The sequence below is a fragment of the Stenella coeruleoalba genome, assembly GCF_951394435.1.
Source record: "Stenella coeruleoalba genome assembly, chromosome: 16".
Lineage (NCBI taxonomy): Eukaryota > Metazoa > Chordata > Mammalia > Artiodactyla > Delphinidae > Stenella > Stenella coeruleoalba.
Genome location: NC_137162.1, coordinates 39,044,602 through 39,062,732, shown reverse-complemented (window position 1 = coordinate 39,062,732; position 18,131 = coordinate 39,044,602). Strand labels below are relative to the sequence as shown.

General features: G+C 39.0%; 1 protein-coding gene across 7 annotated transcripts in view; it reads right to left on the bottom strand.

The window, feature by feature from the left end:
* The window catches only part of PRKG1 (protein kinase cGMP-dependent 1), a 1,402,246-nt gene that overhangs the window by 1,089,175 nt on the left and 294,940 nt on the right, over window positions 1-18,131 (bottom strand). The window contains exon 1 of one of the 7 annotated variants that reach the window (XM_079899914.1): window positions 11,913-12,013. The exons of the other annotated variants lie outside the window; for them this stretch is intronic. The gene's annotated coding sequence lies outside the window, so the exon portion shown is untranslated. Of the gene's footprint in view, window positions 1-11,912; window positions 12,014-18,131 lie in introns of those variants that run through there. 7 annotated transcript variants of the gene reach the window in all.

The window sequence follows — 18,131 nt, the reverse complement described above, 5'->3', positions numbered from 1 at the left end:
GAGGTTTACTTCCAGACACCATGCTCTTGACCAGTACACTCTGCTGCCTCCCATTTTATAGATGAGAAATCCAAGGCACAGAGAAGTAAAACATACAACCAGTGGCAAAATCCAGATTTGAACTCAGTTCTCTCTGACTCCAGAGTCCAAGCACTAAATCACCATGCTATTGACTCTCCATATTCTGTCAGAGTGGGATCAGCAGGAATGTGGACCGGACTACGGATCTAGAAATTCCTATTCATAGTGTCTAAGCACAGGCCTAGTCTTCAATCCACAGACAAATGCAATGTAAGGGTTAATTTCTTTAGCTTCAGTGATTGGAAGAACCGGGGCTAAGGGACCAAGCATCATTACACAGCCCCGATCAGTGTGAAATCCCCATCTCTCCTTTCATTTTTTCCTTCTTTCCATTCCTTTCAACTCTATCTCCCTCAAGCTATTGCGCCTCGATTTTATTTCCCTTTTAAAAAATAAGCTACTAAATTTATTAAATAAAATGACACATTACCTATTTCTAATTCTCATATAATGATATCATGCACATATCCTTTACAGAAGTACATAACATATAAATCTAGGCACAAACAAACCATAAAAGCCTCACAATTAAAAACTCTGCATTTCTACCTCTGAAAAAACAATATACCTAAAGTTTTCCAGATCCTTAGAGTCTGCCAAAAGCCCTCAATTTCTCTTTCCCTGAATCAGTCGCATTCAATAAAAAAGAAGAATCCAGTGTCTACTTTAAATGCAAGTTTCTCTAGTATGCTTCAAGCCCTTGATTTACAAAAATCTGATACCTACAAATCTTGTAGAGAAAATGCGTAAATCCTTAAAGTACTGAGGCAGACAGCAAGGTAATTGGTTTTGACGCACAAGGCAGTTCCTGGAGTATCACTCTGCTCCAATACATGAGTTTGTCTAAAGGCAGCAAAGCCACACAACCTAGTTGGCACCTATCAAAGAATTCCCTCCAAGTTGCTCTGAAAATAACTGAAACTGCAGTTAACTATAAGGTTTCCCTCAGTGACTAAGGGAGAAATAAGACTGGAGCTATTAATTTTAAATGAAACTGCTTATTTTACTCTTGAAGGCAACTAAGTTGAAATGGGGAATTATAAGACACTGGCTGTGCCCGAGTGAATAAAGCCCCCCCGCTTGAACCTGAGAAAGAGTAGGCATTACCAGCACTTAGGTATTTGATTACAAAAATACAGAGAGCCAAAATGTTTGACCAAAACATTCTAGGAGCTGCTACAGCAAACAGAAACTATTAGCAAACTGAATTTACATCTTCGACAACTGTGATTTCCAAGAACAATAACTTAAAAACATCTAGAAACTAGAAGTCACCATGGGAAATGAAGAAAGCACAGAATTAGTTATTAAGAAACCCGGATCGGGACTCTGCCCTTAACCGGTGATGTTACCCCAGATCACAAACTCTCTGGACCTCTTGTTATCACTTGTATAACGAATGGGGCGCACTAAGCCATCCTTATGGACTTTTTCAAACCAGACCTGTGTTCAAATTCTCATTTCATGTGTATATACAGCTCTGTGATTTGGATCAGGGTGCTTAACCTCTCTGAGTTGCAAGTGCATCAAATGTTAATGGCGGACTCATATAGCTTTCAAAAATGAAAAAATCTAAAATGTACATGTTGGTTCCCCTTATAGATGATACAGGTTCATAAACCCTTATGTATAAATTCAAAATCAAAGACTCTAAAGACCAAAGTCTTACAAGTTTACAGGAAACTCACTTTGCCACAAAGGCCAACCTGAATGGACCACAAGAAGTTCTCTAGCTTTTATTTTCCCTATTTAGGTAAATATTCATATAGTTTGCTGAAGAAATGCAGATATGTTCATTTTAGGAGTGTGCTGCTCCAGAGCCCTAATGGGCGTTACAGAATCCATTCTATGTGTGCCTGTTGTGCAATCTTTCAAAAATACGGAAAAAACCCTGAATTCCAAAGTACTTTGGAACCCAAAGATTTCAGGTAAGAAATATAAACTTATATTACGTTACAGATTTTAATTGTTTAGCAATAAAGTATGACGGTAATTTTAACGATATACCTTAGTGCTGAAGAAAATAGGAAGTTTCATATTTCAATTTTTAGAAATTCTATTAGCCATTCAATAAATAATTCATACTAATCAAAACATGGAGAATACTGATAGATTCCAATTTATTTTCTAATTGCTAATGTTAAGCTTTAATACTCTGTCTCAGTTATTACATTCAGCTCTCCCCAAGCACACACTCAGTGCAAACAACTTTTAGAAGCGGAGAGCGATAAGAAAAGGGGAGGGGAAAGGCATGGAAAAAATAATAATGCTCTGTGAGTGCCTTCTATGCCCCAGATACTACACTAGTCTCTTTCCGTTTGTATTAATAATTTAACACAAGCCCTGTCCCCTGGTAGCTTACAACCTAGATGAGGACAGACATATATTTACTCATTCACTAAACTACTACCATGTACCAGGCAGTATCCTGGGACCTGGGGCCTGGATCAACAGGTGAGCTTACGTGAAGCCCTCTGGACAAACAAAAAAGCAGAATACAAATAAATAGATAATTTTAGATAATGATGTGCTATGAAGAAACCAAAGTAAAGTAATGTAATAGAGAATATTTGGAGTGAAAGTGACCATAGTCTGTTCAGAAGAGGCATCTCTGAGGAGGTGGTACCTGTGTGTATTTGTGTGTGTGTGTGTGTGTGTGTGTGTATGTAATAACAATTTTTAAAAGATTTAATATTAAGTACCAAAAGAACATTAGAGCTAAAAGAATTCAAACCTATAGGTATTCTTAAAGAGAAATCATTTCAGAGTGGTGTGGGCAGAAGAAAGTTTCCTGTAAGTAAAAGGCAGATGGGAATTGAATAAAACGGAACATCCCAATTCACAGCAGAATGCAAGCAGAGACGGCCCGTTCCGTGCACTGGGACGAAATGCCTTCAGTAATGCTTATGGTACAGTTTACGGTACAGTCTCCCACATTAAGTTTTAAATCCCCATCCTACTATTCCAGGCATTCTCAAACTTTAGGGCACATCAGAATCACTGAAAGGTGACTGAAATTTCTCCCTTCCTCTCAAGTCCTATGAAGTTTTTTTTCTTATATTTCTCTCATGTACTCCTGTCCATTTTTTGATTTCATAACTCAAATACCTCCTCTTTGTCTCTTTCATTTCACAAATAGCTCCCTAACCAGTTCTATATTCGCCCCGGGCATTGGTGCTTGCCTTTATCTCATCCAGATCTCTTCTTTCATGACTTGGCAGAATATGTATGGGAAGCCAAAATGGCAAGTGGGAGACTAACTTCAAGGATATATATTAGTGCTAAAAAAAAAAAAAAATGGAGAGAGTTGGGAAGCTGTAGAAAGGTATAAAACATACAGTCTTACACAGCTCCTCCAGATAAACAACTCTTAGTATAGTAGCCAAATGCACAAACTTCAGACTCAGGCAGCATTGTGTGGCCTTTGGCAAATTCGTTAACTTCTCTGAGTTTGCTTCACTTTTGCTGTCTCTACCTTTCAGAGGTACTATGAAGATTAGAGAAGAAATTCATACCCCCAGTACAATGCCTGAATCCACTGCATAAACGACAACCTGCTACTATCATTGCTGCTGTTATGGTTACTCAGGTCATTATGACACTAACGTACTGAATCTAGGTACAAAACTCAATTCCTCAGCTTCTGCATTACTCCAAAACAACCACCAAAAGACAGTCCTGTTGAACTTTTTCTGAGACTAAATGTTTAATGTGAACAACAGATACCCTGGGTCCCAGTACAATCTTAACATTCTAAACTTCACTGAACAAGCCATAAACTGATGTCACATAGTCCTTCAAGTGAATTGATATCATTTGCAGAATAAGGTGCCTGTTTGTATGAAATGTATAAAAAAGGTAAATTTATAAAGACAGAAAGCAGATCAGTGAGCGCCTGGGGCTAGAGGTGGATCAGGGATTGACCATAAGTGGGGGGCCCAGGTAATCTGGGCCGTAACAGAAATACCTAAAACTAGACTGCGGTTATAGCTGCACAACTCCATAAATTTACCAAAAATCATTGTACTATATACATGTACAGTGGGTGAATTTTTTTTTTTTTTTTTTTTTTTTTTTTGCGGTACGCGGGCCTCTCATTGTTGTGGCCTCTCCCGTTGTGGAGTACAGGCTCTGGACGTGCAGGCTCAGCGGCCATGGCTCACGGGCCCAGCCGCTCCGCGGTATGTGGGATCTTCCCGGACCGGGGCACGAACCCGTGTCCCCTGCATCGGCAGGCGGACTCTCAACCACTGCGCCACCAGGGAAGCCCAGTGGGTGAATTTTATGGTAGGTAAATTATATCACAACAAAGCTGTTAAAAATAATCTTTTTGTTACATGACACGTTTCTGAATAAACTAGTATTTTTTTTTCTAATTCTAAAGCTTTCCATTATCAGCTCATCACCACAACGGTCATGAATTTGTCCGAGACAATTAATGTATTCCTCCATAGACTAACAGGGCTGTTATCATTGCTTTCACCCACAATCATAATGTTTTTGAAAAGACACCTTGAAAATGCAGTATAAAAGTCATTAACAGGAAGCACTTATAGGCTACGTTTATGTTCTGCATCTGATAGCTTCTCAGCCTGGACAGCAAATATTCAAGTTGGGAATGAATGGCTTTCAAACAGAAATCCATTATCAGTGCATAAGTTCTAAACAGACATTTCAGGAAAGAGAAAAGGCATTTTACTGTAAATATTTCTGATGGATTGGAATCACATCATTAAAGCAGTGGGTCTTTAAAAATGCATAGGACTCCAGGGCAGCAGTGCCCCAGTCTACATGTACAACGGCCTACGTGTTAAAATGAATGTTAAGAGTAATATTACTACAGTGTCACATAAATACACCTCCAAACAATGACCACCAAGTAGTCTTCGCATCTTTACAGCACAGACAGCTTTTCCTTCAGATACTATACAACTATTATCACTATGATTTCCTAACATAAAATAACTACAATACACGGCACTCCGTTCAAACTTGGTCAATCCATTCTTCACTTCTCTGTAGGCCTCTAACTGCTGGTTGAACGAACTGAATGGCATCATTATGGACCTTCAAGCTTGCTTATGTTTGCCCTTTCTTGTCCGTGATTAGCCCAGCCACAGGAGTCAACAAAGGATTCTTGCTGTCAATCTTCCTGAGTCAAACCCAGCAAAAACAGGCTGGGTTGCATTGTGCTGTTCTCTAGGACTTTGTCAAGACTGAAAGGTCCTGTCTTTCCACCTCGTGCTTTTCAGTTTGGTTAAGAGATGTTTATAGCACTTTAGTAATGGAATTGGGCTAATTCAATAACAAGGAAAATGTAATGATAATTCCAACAGCTTATGTTTTCTGCTACTTGTAGAAAACTATTTGGGGTTCTATTTGTAGAACCCCATACTATTTTTTGTACCCTGTACTGAGGGACCCACAAACATGATCTCTAATCATGGCATGTTCTCATTCATAATGAGAAAAAGGAAGCTCAGACAGATTCAACCTCGTACACCTCGTGAGTGGCAAAGTAGCAACTGAATCAGAGCCCATGCCCTTATCCATTGTATATGCTGTGTTCTGAGCCTACCTGCTTGGATTTTCCATAAATGCATTGCTGAACAACAGGACTCAGTGGAGTCTCAAGGTCATCTCATGATGCACTGATGCTGCACAGAGTGTGGAAAGAAGGATGGACTGAGTCTGATGGCCTGTTGTATTTACAGAGTTATCACTTATGAGCTGTTGGATTTGGGTTGTGTTACCTCACCTCTTTGATCCTTAATCATCTCTTCTGTAAAAAGGAAATGATCTGTCCTCCTTTATTCATTTAGATATTGTGAGGCATAAATGAGATCACACACATATTCATTTTCCAGCCAATTAATATATGTTGTTATTAAGCCTCACTTTTATCAGACACAAGATATACAGCTGCATTGGCACATAGGCCTTTCAGGAATTTAACCTCAGACCTTCACAGAAGCATATGGTCAGATAGGGTTAAAAAAAAAGGTTTTTTCTAGGATTGGGAGTTCCCAGGTTCCATCCTGAAGAGCTAAGAGACAATATGCAAACAAAATCAGCCTTTGAATGTTCCCTGTTTTATTTTGATTGACATTGAAGTAAACACCTAATGAATTTATATTTTATTGTGAGTTTGATGGTCTGTACCATCTCACAATATTAAAATCTATGTGACTATTTGGATAATTAAAATCAGCAAAGCTATTACTGTAAACCTGACCGGATTTTGTTAGTGAGAGTTCTGGCTGTGTCCACAAAAGGATTTAAAATTTTGATAGATTATCTGTAAGCTCTTTCCATTAATTCCAGGCAAGTATTTCTCAATCAACCCAGTTACTTTTCAAGTTTAACCAATTTATGAGGTCTTATGTCACAGAGCTTAAGACACTTATTTGACTTGGAGGACAAATATGCTTCCTGGGAAAGATCATTTAAAATCACAGATTATTCCAACTAGAAGGGACTCTTCAAGACTACGCAGTCCCAGTTTTTCAGGTGAAAACCTGAAATGCCTTCAGAGGCCAGTCAGATAATACATATGAGAGGCATGGTGAGCTAAAGACAGGACAGAGTATCAGGGGCGGCGATGAACCTGAGGAGCACAGGGGCTCCCAGAAAGGCATGACAAGGCATTCAAGTTCAAAGTCTGTGAAACTCTTCCAGCTAAGCCAAAAGTACCTCCAAGTTCTCCTGAGCCCAGTAACGTAAGTTTCCCATTTTCAAAATTTTAAATTTAAAAGATGAACTATGAGGGCCAGGAACATGGAGAAGCTTCATTTTGCCCTTCCTCCGGCAAAGAGTTATTAAGCACCTACTGTGTGCCACGCCTGTCTGGGCTCCAAGGATGCAACACGGAGCAAAAGAGACACTGGCTTTGTTTTCAGGGAATTTACCATCTTCTAGGAGAAGGAGATGTTAACCAAACAATGACCAACCTACAGAAATTCAAACTCGGATGAACATGAAAAAGGAAAAGTACACAGCACTACAAAGTCAGACTGAGCACTGGGAACCTAGCTCCAGCCCAGGTATGCTGGGCTCAATCCATGTTGGAAGAATCCCTGAAAAGGCAACGTACTTTTTAGCAGATAGTCTAATACCACAGATTTTCTGGCATTAAATAATTTTGGGGTGAAAAAGAGATGCATCTAGTAGAGCCCTACACTAGTTACTTAATAAATATTAAATTTAAAAAATTTTAAAAAATTAAAAAAATAAAATAAATATTAAATTTATTGGTAAAGACTGAACAAATACATAAACAACTGAAAACCAATCCATAGACTATGTTACCAGAAAAAAAGAATCAGAGGGTATTTGATAAACTTTCTAATAATACTCAGTTAAATTAAGAGGCTAATACTTAGGGGAAAATAGATAAGGAAATAAAGCATTGGTAAATTGACGGAATGTTTCTTTAAAATGGGAATTTAAATTTAAATTCAGCTGGACAGGCCACTAAAATTTTTTAACCAAAAACAAACAAACCAAAACAAAATATGAAAGTACAAGACAGAGAAAGCTTTCTGTGTATGATACAACAAAAAAATACTTAGGCATGAGCAACTGTATTAGATAACAATTTGAATACAGCAGAAATACAGCATTCTTGTAAGAAGAACTTCCATGATACTAAGGTTTGCTAGTCTCTAAAAGAGAATGGACTCACGACCACCATAGGTGTGTCAGTATATGGCACATGAAAAAATGTGGGTACATGAAAAATTACTGAAGAACTACATTAAAGGAACACAATCATAAAAGAGAATGGAAATAGGACTTATACAAAACAAATGAGTTGTTGGGACAACCAGCTAAGCAGCATGGCACACAGAGAACACGCATGGGCTCTGGGGTGACTCACACCTGCTTTTGCCTGCTCCAGCCCACTGTTTTATTTTGAGCAAGTTGTTTACCTTCTCTGTGCCACACTTTCTCCATCTAAAGAAATGGGATGAACAGTACCTACTTTATCAGATTACTATGAGAATTAAATGAGAAAGCTTATACAGTATACAGTAAGACAAATAGTTTTAGTAATAATTAGCAGCAGTAGCATCATTAATTGACCAGTAAAGACAGGGCTAAAAAGTAACAATTATTACCTTTACTTTATAAGGGATTTCAGTAAAGATGAGAGAAATTGTTCTCTATGTCTAGAAGAAAAGCAAAAAAGGTAAAGAAAAAAAAAGTGAGGCTAGTTGGAACAAGAAAAGTTTCCCCCTTAATCATGATGAAGCAATAGACTGAACTACAAAAAGAACCTTTGAAATATAGTAATGGGCGTCAAGAAGGAAGGGGAAAATCTGACATAGATGATTTAAAAACTCACTAGCAAGGGTTCACCTGGATGTTATTTAATAACCTCTAAGTTCACCTAGCAGAGAATGCCACTCTTGCCAAGACAAATAAAAGTATACTTGAGTTCTTTTCCATCTATCACACTGACAGTAACCCAGAAGACAAAGCACTGCTCTCTGATGATAAATGATTTACATGGCACAGGACTTCAGCGGTGGTACCAAAAGATAAGTCACAGAAGAGAAAAGGTCATCTGAGAAAGGTAGCCTTCTCTGTGATGAGCATTGTTCTGTTTCTTACTTTAGGATAAATGTTCTGGTGATGTGTTTCACTTTTTTTACCTCTCTGCACATTCTGTGGTGGGATCTTCACCAAAGTATTTTAATATCTGTTCTTTTGACCTCTTCATTTCTGAGGGTATAGAAGAGGAACTCTGGATTGCTTAAAATAATCATGGGTATATTATAGATGGAATATCACTTTTGATGGAAATAATAGGATTCTCTTTAAATATCAGAATTCTCTGAAATAGTATCTTATAATTATCCATAAACATGTAAACAAACACTCACACATATATAATGCTTCTAACTTCTCCACTTCTGGAATTTTTTTCTGTAATTATTATTATTTCAAATGCCATAGACTATACTCTCCCAGTGGTTGCCTGATATCAAAAACCAAAACCAAAAAGCCTCTTTTTTTTTTTATAGGCTAGGTATTTCCCACCAAAACTCAAAAAGAGGGGGAAATGAACATCTTAATGCCTTAAGCAAAGCATCAAAAAGGCAAAGGCAAAAGCATCATGAAGTATGCAAAGAGGTGGCAAGAAGTTAACAAAAGATGCTACATTCACAGTGGGCATTTTATTGTATTTATTTGCCATTCCTTTTCATGAGGACTATTTCAAAGTTAAAACCATTTAGTTTTATGTCATTTAGTGCTACATGAATGAGAAATCATTTAGTTCTTTTTTCTTTTTTTTTTTCAATACGAGAGTGTAGGTTTCCATACTAAGTAATGCTAAAACATCTGGAAGGCAGAGACAGGCCGATTACAATTTTTCATGTCATTATTTTTCTTTTATGAAGAACAACAAAATGTCTGAAGTTAGATTTTGAAGAAAAATGACTATTCCCTGATGAAGGCTACCACTGTTAAGAAAAAAAAGTCACAGCAGAGTTTCTTTCACAATATTCTAAAGCTTTTCAGATCTACAACAAGAAACATTGTTCATACAAATGGATAATGGAGTTGAATATTACATTTTTATAAAGTTAAGTATTAAGTGAATGACTAGAAACTTTGAGCAGTTCTTATATATTGCACTGTACCAAATGCTATGGGGAAAAAAAAGACTTTCCTCTAAAAATTCAGAACTGAATAAGTTCTATGAAGTAAAATCCATTACTCAAAATGAAGAGGGATTCACTAAATCGATCTTCCAACCAAAAAGCAACTCTTACTTCTCTGAGTGTCTGTGGGCTTCCTTTTCTAAGCTTTGGTATCCTGGGACAGTTCCTAAATAAGAGGGTAGCAATTACCAAGAGCAAAGACCATGATGCACGTAGAGTTCCATGCTCCACAGTGCAGGCAGTGGACACTAGGGTTTATTCCACTACACCTTTTCTTTTTTCTCTCTTCCCACTGGCATAACGAGTTGCCACTACAGGCTTAGCAAAATAGTACCTGTCACTTTCAGATGTTTAATATTCCTCTGTAAAGGGTATTGTACCACCCCGTCAAACCAGCACAAGTCGAATATGAGGCCTCGTCATAATGTAAAATGTGTTACTCAGTCACCAATGATTTAGACAAAATGCATCTTATGAAGATATAAGTGTGGAGCTGTGCTGACTTGTAAAGCTTGCTCGCCAGCCACCTGTAGACGCCAGAGAGAACGGCCAGTCCACCTTGCAGTCCATCAGTAACAATAACTCCAGAGGGACAAAATGTAAAATTCCCGGGGGCTTCCCTGGTGGCGCTGTGGTTGAGAGTCCGCCTGCCGATGCAGGGGACATGGGTTCGTGCCCTGGTCCAGGAGGATCCCACGTGCCGCGGAGCGGGTGGGCCCGTGAGCCATGGCCGCTGAGCCTGCGCGTCCGGAGCCTGTGCTCCGCAACAGGAGAGGCCGCAACAGTGAGAGGCCCGTATACCACAAAAAAACAAACCAAAAAAAAAACAATAAAATTCCCAGCTTGTCATGACAACCCTTTTTTCCTTCCTCCCAGTCCAGACTTAGAAGCACTGTCAACACTATAACTTATTGATAGAGTTGGACCATTAAGATGATACACAGTATATCCAGAAAGGAGATGTTTTTCCCTCACGTTATCTCATTACTCCTTGGCCCAGATCTGGTGAAAGCTTGATGGCACCATAATACAATTGATTCAGAAAATAACAAGAGTATTTTGCTTAACTAAAGTGTATTTGTCATCACTGACATGGAATGCAATTAACCAAATTAAACTGGCCGATACTATAATTATTTCATGTTCAAAGAAATACAACACTACTCGTAAAGAGCAGGTATGGTCTGGAAGTGAGAAAATACAACTGAGCATTAGAAGGTCAATAGCACTAGGAGATCTGCTTTTGACACATATTAATAATTTAAGCTATTTACTTATGCTTTTGCAGGCCCTAAGTTACACCACCTCTATACGGAAGGCAATGAAGTTGCATCTGTCATAAAGGAATTCTGGTGAAGTTTAATTAGCACTTATGATCTTTAGACAGGTAAAGGTAATTAACATTTAAAAAAAAATTCTGATGCAAGTGGAAGTAGTATATATTGACACTAAATTGTCACTGATTCTTTTTCTATACCTTTCCCCCATCCTTTCATAGCCTGGATTATAAGAACTCTAAGACACAGATACTTTCCTAGTGTCCTACCACCAACTCTTACCCATCATTCTGCTTCTAACTGCTAAGCCATATAAGTGAACACATGCTTTTGTTCGTGTTTCTTTATTGTTGCTAATTCCTCTTGTGCTTCCCATTTAAGTCCCATAATCAAATGCGTGACATGAACTTGGATTCATAATGAAAGTGTTTACTTTCCTTATGATTAACTTCCCTGCATAATTAATGTCCTAGGTCCTCTGGGCAGTCTCATGACATCTACTCTGCTTTTACATGCTACCTGTCAGCTGAATACATTTTCATATTTTAGAAGGAGGTGGAAAGAAACAAGAAAGCTTCTCGCTGACTCCCATTCTAAAGAGATTATTTTTACCAAAAAGTATTTGCAATTATATTAGTTATTTTCATCACTTATATAAAGTGCCATATTGGCTGGGCCTCACCTGAGAAGATAATGATTAAATTACAAATGTAAATAGGCTCCTATCAGAGACAATTAGGAACATCTTGAGGAGTTTTTAACAATATAAGAGGAAAGAGGGCAAGAAAGAGACAAAAAGGCTGGCAATAGGGGCAGCAGTGAGGTTATGACCGCAGGGCATAGAGATTCCCAGCTCCCTCTGGAGCTTTTCTGAGGGACCCACCGAGATTCTTGTACTGCAGGTGTCACATCAGACCTCTCGTCTGCCTGCAGTGACCATATCTGTTCACTCAGACCAAACCGTCTGGAAAGGGGGCTGAGAGCTTGCTGTGGTAGCTCTGCTTTCTCTGAAGCCTCCTCGGGAAGTACTCTTCAGCCTGAGCTCAGGCTGTTTGCCTTAAAAGGATAAAATATCTGTAGGAGAAAAAAAAAACTGTAGCTGGCTACAGAGACATCACATACCAGAAGGAGAAGCGCTACAAGCCCTGTACTGCTCTTCCAAGGGAGGCTCGTCACTGTTTCACCTTTATACACCGAACATTTCATAAAAGCATCTGGGACACCAGGAAACAGTCTTATTGGCTAACACAGCAGCTCCCCTCAGTGAGAGTGGAAAAACAAACTGGGGTTGACGGCTGATCCTGATGTGTCATATCTGACACATCACAGATACATCACATGCTACATTCACAGTGGGCTTTTTATTGTATTTATTTGCCATTCCTTTTCATGAGGACTATTTCAAAGTTAAAACCATTTGGTTCAAAGTTAAACCATTTAACATGAGCCGTGGCCATGGCTCATGGCTGGCAGGAAAGAGGAAGCGTACTTACCCACTGAAGGGAGCTGCTGCCACTTTCTGTGCCCCAGGTCCTTGCGGGTCACCCCAGAGAGCACAGTGAAACTGACATGTGCAGCTGCTATGGAAATTGGGGAGCTGGAGCTGCCTGGCTCCACTGCAAGCAGGGGATTGGGACTGGTAAAAGGGAACCAAGGAAAGTACTTTCCAAAAGCATGGGAATTCAAGGAGCCTGTAACAGCTGATGTGGAACGGGCCGCAGAAAAGGTTCTCAGTCCTGGCTGCATATAAGAATCACCTTGGGAGCTCAAATAATATACCTCCACCTGCAGGCCACCAGAGAGCAATTAAATCAGAATCTCTGGAGGTGGCACCCCCCAGGAAAGATGTTTCCGAAATTCCCTAGGTGATTCTAATATGCAGCCTAGGGTTGAGAACTGATGGACTAGGTAAGGTAATGATCACTTACCTGGGGGAATAAACAATAAGGTATTAACTAAATAGTATACACCTATAATTTGCCAAAAAAATCTGCTTTTTTAAAGTCCCTAGTACTTAAAGATTTTAGCCAATAGAAACATTCAATTTTTTAAGTGGAAAGTTTATCCTGTTTGTTTAACCTCTCTCTCTCTCTCTCTCTCTCTCTCTCTCTCTCTCTCTCTCTCTCACACACACACACACACACACACACACACACACACACACACACACACACACCCTGTTGTCTAACTATCAGAGTGTTTCCTAAATTGTGCTGTTCATTGCAATTATCTGAGGAATCTTTTAAAAATACTGATGGCTGGCTTCCACCCCCAGACATTCTGATTTTAATTGGTTTGGTTTTTTTTAAGCTCCCCAGATGATTCTAATGTGCAGCAAAGTTTGGGAACCATGGTCCTATCTTATGTTTTCCACTTTTCCCAAAGTTCTTCTGCTTCCTATTTAACTACTGGTGAACAAATACTCGCCTGAGAACAGCCTATATGGTATTTATTAGGATTTCATGCAATTGCCTCATCCTCACACCCCTTTGGGAAGCAGAAGAACCTAATGGCTAAAGAGAATGGCTCGCAAGTTCCAATTCAGATTCAGCCTTTCATAAAGTGTGTGACTTTAAGCAAGTTACTTAGTTTCTCCGAGTTTTACTGTCCTGCTCCTTGCATGAAACAGGATAATCTGGAGTCTTCCTCACAAGGTTGTTTGATAAAAAAGACAATCTATGTAAAGCACAAGGGGCAGTGGCCTGCCACAGAGTAGGTGCTCAATAAATGTTAGCCATTCTGACGTATTTTTTCAGAAAGAGTGATGCACTGACTTGCCCTCCTCATTCCTTTTTCTGCACTGCACAGTGGACTGCATGAAGACCACCAAGCCCTCCCTGGTATCAGACTAAGGAATGTTTCAAAGGGACAATACAAGGCATTCAAAACAAGCACTGGTCTAAAGGGAAACATCTTAATGACTTTCTGCCAAAATCCCAGTATGGCTCCCACTCCCAGAGGAGGCCAGCCTCTGGTAGACTCCAATTCGGGCGTCACGAAGTGCTATCTTACTTGCAAATTCCATTCCAGTCTCACTGCCTGTTCACTTGCCCACAAAGCCCATCGCTCCTTTCCAACTTCTTTGCAAACATGGCATAGCTTTCACAATAGTCATCTCGCTTTGCCCTTTCCTGCCCCCCCGACACACATCTCTTCTTCCCACTCTCTCCTGCTTTTTTCCTATTAATGACTCTGAATATAAAATCCATTCAGAAACAAGACACTTCTGAGAGTATATTAGTAGTCCCACCTTTTGTACAACATGTTTTGAGTAGCTACAGATTTTGAGCCCTTGTTTATATTTACATGACAGTTTTGGAGGGAGAACATCCCTCTGCTCTTACAAACAAAATACACTCAGAGAGTTCAAACAGGCTGCACGTAGTTAACTTCCCAGAAAATACACTTGAAGGAGATGCCGAGGAATGCAGTCAGATGGTGAGAGGAAAGGGGAATCGGTGTCAGAAGGCTGGGCGTGAGGAAGTAGAGAAGGGCTGTCAGGCATGGGGTGGTAAACAGCGCCAGCCCAACAGTTCAGATTAGGATTCAAAGTGCCACAGATGTGATTGCATAATAAGCTGTTGCGCATACTGGTAAATGCTGCTTTCAGCACGTGCTTATTTATCATATTGTCTTGCGTCCTCAGGACGTGGAACATTCAAGTCGGAGCGTCTGAGTGCTAGCATCGGACCCAGTTCTCTGGGATGGGCGGCAGCACCTATGGTAGAGATGGGAGAAAGAGCAAGCAGCCTGGTGTTCGAATCTGGTTGCTAGGATACCATGGAGACCCTCCACTGCTAGGCAGACAGGAAAGAAAAAATGTGTCCATATGCCTTATAACCTACAAACAGCAACAATAGAAACATCGTCTGCCTTCTTCTACCCTTTGCCATTAGGACTCCAAACCCAACTCTTCAGTGAAATAACAAGTAGCAGGAGCTTGGAAATGTGGCTCAGTAGAGCAAGGAAGTTGGTCATTTATATTCTCAGGCAGTCTCTGGAGCTCCTCCATTGAAGGGCTTATCAGTATTTTCATTATAAGCGGCATTTTAGGGGCACACAACTATGCTTCCAAACACCCTCATAGGGTTTTAGCAGCCTGGTCTTATTTTTATAAAGGCTGCCACAACTTCAATTTTACTGCCACAGACCATGATGTCAAATTAACAATCAAACTTAAATTGGATAGTCTATCAGAATAATGTTAAGTTGGAATTGAACTCCTCCACAAGAACAAGAAAGATGAATTTCAAAAATCGACTTCAGGTTCAATTCTCATGTAGGTCCGGTTCGCCTGGGTATGTGAGGAATCTGCCATGCTAGTCTGTGGCACAAAATCAGACTGTTTCCAGGGGGAACATTTAGAAGTGAGTGGAAAGAGGAGCTTGCTTTCTTTACGAGTGGAACTCAGTTTCTTTGAGAGTTTTAATCATCTGCTGCTTGGTTAAATTCAATATTCTTACCTAGTCAGGAGAGTTATAGTTATTCCCAGGACTGTGCTGGTGGGAGACGGTGGACTGCAGTGACATCTGAGATGCAGAGCTTCATTAACAGGTAGCAATTAGTCCTTGGTGTAAAGTGCACGCTTGTGCCCACACACCTGCGTGCATGCACGCACACACACACACACACACACACACACACACACCCCTCAATTATTCTAAAAACAAGCGCCAAGTGCCCTCTCACCTACTCATCCTGATTCTCTCTGGCCTAAACTTGCTTTTCCTCAATTTCCACCACGGTATTCTGTTACTGCCACTAGCTGCTGTCATTCCCCAGATGTACCCTCTGCTTTCTTTTGCTGTCTTTTCCCTTGGCTGACAGCCCTCCTCACCTTAACCCCACCCCTCTTATCCCATCACCACTCACCTAAATCATGGCCATCGATCAAATACTTACTTTAAATACCTCTACTTCCACAAGAGTTTCTGATACCATAAAATTAAATGGGCTCAATTATATTTTGCCACCTGTCTTAGGTATCTCCTCTGTGACTTACCTTACTCTACTTTCTAGAATATTTACTTGTGCAGCATTGTTAAGCCCTGATTAACTCCTTCATAGGACTTACACAATTCTCGTCTCTAACGCATGACACTAACTTGCACATGGTGCATCCCATAAAAGTACTGAACTGAGCTATAGGGCATATTTGAAATTTAACTGCTACCTATGAAGAAATCTATGTTTTAATATCATGCCATCTATGATTACACTAAAATCCTAGAATTCTCCCAACTTCCTACAGAATTTAACAGACAGCCTTTAGGAAGATTCTATTTCTCCTGAAATGTACTAATGTCAAGGTTTAAAAAAAAATCAGATAAGATCTTGCTAAAATTAATGCCTCCCTAAAAATAAGAACATATATTTCTTTCTATCCTCAGCTCTCCAAAGTACTTCACCATCAAAAGGCGTAACACTACAAATCAAAATATGTCATCCTTCTTTGAAATTCAGTTTTCTCTAGGGTGAAAAGCAACAGCTTAACAAAAACACAGAGACACTAACAACTTTTGATAGGAACTCAAGGCTTTATAGACCAACTGAAAAAAACACAGAGCCCTATGACAGCAAAATGGAAAGGATTTGAGAATATTTACAATAGGTAAAGGGTTTAGATCAACATACCAGTGACAGAATGTTCTAATCTATTACAGAGTCAATTTTCAGGAATAAAATAGCATGAAATAAAATTACTTCAAGAATCCGTAAGAACCACTCTCTATATATAATCAATAGGCTGATCTCACAAAATGAATATTTTTATATAGTTTTCATTTTTAAGGGTTTATTTGCTTAATTTAATTCAAAACATAGTCTAATAGTTTTACCTTCTCAAATAGATATTTGGTAGCAGTAGAATATAGATTCCAATTTGCTAATCAGTTCTTTGCTCTTCAAATGACAACAGAAAAAGGGCTTAAGGGTTATTTCTAGACACATGTGAAAGAGACAAACCAAAACAACCCCCCTGCCTCACAGGTGCAGCAGGAGTGCCCCAGCTCTATGCTAGAATCTGACACAGCCTTCCCTCCAATTCCAGCTTACAGGGAAAATTCCAAATCAAATATGTTACGTTAATTTATATTTTACACTGTTTTTCAAATGGTCAAAAAATCACTAAAAAAATAAGTTTTTAAAGATTCTAATCCTCAGAAGATAACCTCGGTAAGCAAAAAGTAAACAAACATATTTGCACACATAGATAATTGAATAGGACATTCCCTGGGTAGTCACCTATATCCAACAGAAAGAGAATAGAAAACTACATGACCATAAATTTGAAATCAATTTTGGACTATTTAGATGGTTTCATGTTAACTCCAACTCCCAATAATCTGTAAGTTTAAGAATGATGACCAAATTTAACTTGTACTAAAAATAAAATATAAAGATATAAACACTTGTTGCCAGTAAGTTGGTATAATCAAATTATTTATAGTGAAATAAACAGAAATTCAAACAAGTCTCCTTCACTTTGGCAAAAATTCCTAATTCTTTGTAGAACCATCTTGTACAATCATTCAAATGACATAAGAATAATCGTTTTGCATACAATATACTTCTCTTTCTCTTACCAAAGGTACTCTACACTTAAGCAAATTTTATTCTAGTTTTCTTTATGTAAGTGTGAAAAAAGAACAGATGTTTTTCCAAAATTATTTAAGCTTGGAAGACATTCATTCTATCGTTTTCTTCAGTATAATCCTTCAGAATCACCAAAACCATCACGGTGATACCTTAATAGTTGACTTCCTTAAAGCACAAGTTATTAAAAAAATATCAGAACGCACAGTATGGTTCAACAGGTAAAATGTTTATTATGACAGAATGTTGTGAATTATTTGCCACACTAATTTCATCTTCCACCATGGATTTTTTAAAAAATCTAGTTGCTCTACATGTCAAGCACTAAGAGATTTCTAAAACTTACATTATACAGCTCGGTCCCTACTGCCTAGATTCCTTTAGCTCTTGCCTGATAGAATGTTTCACCGGAGTTATCAGCTGGCTTGATCATGCTTCAAATAAAACCTATTAAAATCGTCTTTTTATAAAAGCAGAGTTTGCTCTGAGTTACTCCAAATTCCTGCAG